Source organism: Choloepus didactylus, chromosome 2 (assembly GCF_015220235.1).
Source record: "Choloepus didactylus isolate mChoDid1 chromosome 2, mChoDid1.pri, whole genome shotgun sequence".
NCBI classification, from domain to species: domain Eukaryota; kingdom Metazoa; phylum Chordata; class Mammalia; order Pilosa; family Megalonychidae; genus Choloepus; species Choloepus didactylus.
The window spans coordinates 7,024,067-7,029,035 of record NC_051308.1 but is presented as its reverse complement, the minus strand read 5'-3'; the positions used below and the strand labels follow the sequence as shown (position 1 = coordinate 7,029,035).

Here is a 4,969-nt window from a genome sequence, read left to right as displayed (position 1 = left end):
GGTAGGACACTTGGGGTTACTTCCCTCCTTGGGTGGCCCCAGGAGGAGGGGCCTGGGGTCTCACATATTTGTGTTGCTATCTCCTCCCACCACCCTTCCCTCTCAATTCTCCAGGAACCAGCAGCATCCTGCCCCCTAGTGAGTACACTCACACCCCTATTCCCTGGGGAAATAGCTGGTTGACCATTTCCCTCATAACCCAAGAGGAAGGAGCCAGGACCAGCCAGGCCCTCTCCCTTGTAATTATTTGCCCCTCTGGGCTAGACCAAAGGGACGCTGCTCTGTACAGGTAGAGTTCAAAGAGGCATCAACTCATCATGTAGTTGCTTTTCATACCATAGCAGGAATTCTTCGTTGAGCCATTGACTTCTCAATGGAATGCTGACAGGTTCTGTGTAACCTGTCTCTCTCCATCAGGTTTTTGAAACACAGATGCATAGCCTGATGCTTCTCTGGTGGCTGACTGTTCATGATACTGTTCCTTAGATCAGAAAAATACTTTTCATTATATAATATGAACCCAAGTAGGGTCGGGACAGAGACCACTGGTTCCTACAGTCTTCAAAGATGATGATGTTCAGCACTGTTGACAGTATCTCCTGGATCATCTCTGGATGCTGCTACATGATATGCAGAAAATTGTCACTCTCCTGGTTCAGGGATGTCATCTCTTCTTGGTGCTATGTGACAACTGCTTGAAGAGGTATTGTAATGATGTAGCCCAGGCAGGAGCAGCAGCCTGTGTATATTATGGTGTCAAATGCAGTAAGTCTTTCAGAAATGGAAGAGAAAATATACATGATGCCATGAGGTTCCAGGCTTGCAATAAAGTTCATATGGTCCTGGGTCAGGGCTTCCAATAATGAATAATAAGACTGGCTGAGCTTGCGGTAATCCAGGAAATCACTTTGGGGAATAGAGAGGAGCAAGTTGATGAAGATCTGTAGTGCATTGTCCAGGGCATTGTCTCCACAGAGATGGAAGACTCCAACATTGACACAACTTTCACTGAGAGTGGCCTACAGCATGGAGAAGCAGATGGAGATGCCCTTGAGCTCCAGTGCATAGACCTACTCCTTTGAGACCTCTCCTAGTGTCAGGATGCATTTGTCGTATATTGTTATGATCTTGCTGGTTTTTTGGAATAGTCAAGTGCCATTTGGAGAAGCGACATCAAAATATAGTTTCTGGCATTGTTCATGAACTAATTAAGCCATCAGCTTGAGCACAGGTATGGTACAGGCTGGATCATGGTACCATAGCTCAATCACCCACTGGAGAATTGACACGTAAAATGGATATATCTATTCAAACAGCATCATGAAGCTGGTCTTGGCATTGAAGGTGAATGCTATCCTGCTCAGGTCTCATACTAGGCCAATTAGAGTTCATTTTGCTTCTTGCTCGTTGAAAGTATTAGTGCTAACCATCTGGGCCACAGCCTCAAATGCTGCTGTGAATGGCATCATGAACTACTCATACTGACCTTTATCCTCTCCTTAATCCACCATGAAGAGATTTCCAGATGCTTTGTAGAAGGTAGTCCAACACTGCATGTCTGTCAGTTTGGACTGATTGTTAATACCCAAAAATGAAAAGTGTTTGCTCATGTGACTGTTCAGCATGAACTATTGTACACTAAGCTGTGCTAGTTTCCTTACACTACTGTATCCAGTAGTGACTTGGAGGTGATTTGTTCACAATGGCCCCAGTACTTCAAGTTGTTGGTGATATTTTCTATGAAAACCCTAAAGATCATGGTCTCACTCAAGGTCAGAACTTCTGAGAGTTGGAAATACAGCTTAGAAGTTTTCTGCAACTGGTCCTCAATGTAGATCTTATGAAACTGTTCAAAAAAGATTAGCATGGTCAATTGTTTTGGTTTGCTAAAGCCACCAGAATGCAAAATACCAGAAATGGATTGGCTTCTATAAAGGGAATTTGTTAGGTTACAAATGTACAGTTCTAAGGCCATAAAAGTGTCCAACTTAAGGCATCAACAAGGGGATACCTTCACTGAGGAAAGGCTGATGGCATCTGGAGCACCCCCTGTTAGCTGGGGAGGCAAGTGGCTGACATCTGACGGTCCTTTGCTCCCGGGTTGTATTGCTTTCAGCTTCTGATTCCAGTGTCCTTCTCTTTAAGCATTTGTGGTTTCTCACTTAGCTTCTCTGGGGCAAACACTGGGCTTCATCTCTTAGCTTAGCAACTCCAAAAGTCTAGTTTCAACAGCTGTCTCCAAAATGTCTCTAGGCATTTTCTCTCTAAGCATCTCACTTAAGGACTCCAGTAAACTAACTAAGACCCACACCTTCATGGAAATGATCTAATCAAAAGATCTCACCTACAGTTGGGTGGGTCACATCTCCATGGAAACATCCTAATCAAAAGATTCCACCCACAATAGATCTGCCCCCACAAGACTGCATTAAAGGAACATGGCTTTTATCAAGGTACATAATATATTCAAACCAGCACACCTGTTCTAGCTTCTCCTTGCCCACCTTGATCAAGCAAGAATCTATTAGTTTCATCAGCTGGAGCACCCAACAGACAATCTCGCCCTGCATAGAAACTTGCTCATCAGTGCTGGCAAAAGAAACCTGGCTACCAATCACAGCTCCAGTAACGTAAACCAGCCATGTCAGCCTTCTTTCTTGCACTGCAATATCCACAGGGCTTAAGCTGGCAATCGGTAACAGCTCCTAATAGGACTGGGGCAATTGGTCAAAGGACTGGGCTGATTGGTGAAACAGCTGCAGGAGGAGTGTATGTTTTCTCATATTCACAATGCCCATTTGTAAAAAGCTGTCCAACTGCTGCTGGACCAGACCTGTATCTTCCAGAGGATCTTCCAGCCCATTTCTCAGCATGATGTGCACAGATTCCAAAGGGATGTGATGTAGGCTTTTGTGACCTCAGGAATATAAGTTTCCAGCCTGTGGGGCTCTGTGGCTTTGACATGGCACAGAGGCTGTCAACTGCTGTCATAGTCTCAAGAGATAGTGCACACTATTTTGGGCAAATTCTCAGTGCTGTAGGTTGGTCACTGTGAAATTGGCTATCAATCAAATGACCTCAGAGTAGTTTGCCACCTTTACCAATTCTCCCAGTTGATAATTACTTTTCAATTGGGTCAGTAGTCTGCAAAATTCATAATAATTGTTTGGGCCTGATAAACTGAGGATTTTCCAGTATTCATTTAATGCCATCAACAAGATGAGAGAGAAATTTGGCCCTGTCTGTGTTGTTAAATTGGGATCGTCAGACTGAGGTGATCTATACTAAGCAGGATAATACCAGAGGTGAAAATGGAGGGATAGAATGATACAGGTCAAAAAACAGTTGCAGAGTTGTAGAATCCTGATCTCCAGCTGGTGGGAATCTATACTGTACACAAGTCATCTGAGGATTTCAGTAGAAGTGCCAATGAAATCAAAGTTTAGGGAGTTATGAGTGAGTTTGAGAGGTTACATGAGCAAGCCATGCTGACCTTCATCATTTAGGTTTAGATTCGTTCCTGAAGCCTGTTTTAATAAATTACAGGAAAGTGTGAAGAAATCAAATAATGATGAATCAAAGAAGAGGCTATTTTTCTTTGATTGGTCAAAGGATGAATAGTGTCTGCTTTATTAATTTCATTCATTACCTGAGATAAAATTGTGGCATCAATGATTCAATGTGATCCTGTAAAAATCTTTTGTGACATCTGTGATTGCATTTCTGAAGACACAATTATCCTTCTGACAGTCAAGCCATCCCAGTTTTGTGATTCTGGCATATAACTGAATGAGTGCTTGTGTCAAAAAGTAGGTAATTTTGGCAAATGGCAAGGTAACTGTGCACATTATTCCAAACATCTATTCATTGCTCCAATGGTAAAGGTTTTTTTTTGTGCATGATACAAACTTTGTAACACATGTAGATGCCAGAAAACTGGGGGTAAGATGAACTACCTCTCTCAAGGAGTACCTGGCACTTGCTAAGGCAATCAGGGCTGTTGGTGAATTCAACTGAGACTTTCTTTGCCTGGAGTCAAGTGGTTGTATCAGTTGTTTCATAGAGCTGTTTGCACAGACTCTGTAGCGAGCCAGGCTCTGCAAATGATCCACCATTTTGCTCCATTCATGCTCCTCTTTAGCCCTCCCTCACCCCTAGCCAAAGCCACCCTGAGTTATTTTTTTATATGGTATGAAGTAGGGGTCCACCTTCATTCTTTTGCATATGGAGAAACAGTTTTTCCAGCCCCATTGTTGAAGAGACTATTCTTTACCAACTGAGTGGACTTTGTACTCTTTTGTCAAAGTCAATTGGCCATAGATTTGAGGGTTTGTTTGTGAACTCTCAATTAGAGTCCATTAGTCTATCAGTCTATCCTTGTACTAGTATCATACTCTTTTGATTACTGTGGCTTGTAATACGTTATAAGATCGGTAAGTGTGAGTCCTTCAATTTCATTCTTCATCTTCAAGATGGCTTGGGCTATTGGAGTTCCCTTATTTTCCATACAAATTTGATGATGGACTTTTCCATTTCTGCAAGAAGATTGTTGGAATTTTGATTGAGATTGCACTGAATCTGTGACTCGCTTTGGGTAGAAATTACATCTTAACCATATTTAGTCTTCCAATCCATGGAAATGTAATATCTTTCTCTTTATTTAAGTTTTCTTTGATTTCTTTTATTGGTATTTTGTAGTTTTCTATGTATAAGTCCTTTATATCAGTTAGATTTCTTCCCAGATATTTGATTCTTTTCAGTTCCTTTTGTAAATGGGTTTTTTTTTCTTGATTTCTTCTTCTGATTGTTCATTACTAGAGTATAGAAACACTGCTGATTTTTGTGTGTTAATCTTGTACCCCTCCACTTTGCTGAATTTCTATTATTAACTCTAGTAGCTTTGTTATGGAATTTTCAGGATTCTGTATATATGTATGATCATGTCATCTACAAATACAGAAAGTATAAT

General features: G+C 41.6%; 1 pseudogene; it reads right to left on the bottom strand.

Annotated features, from left to right (window-relative positions):
• Positions 1–307: 307 nt before the first annotated feature.
• LOC119521665 lies at positions 308–4,115 on the bottom strand (annotated as a pseudogene).
• Positions 4,116–4,969: the final 854 nt, after the last annotated feature.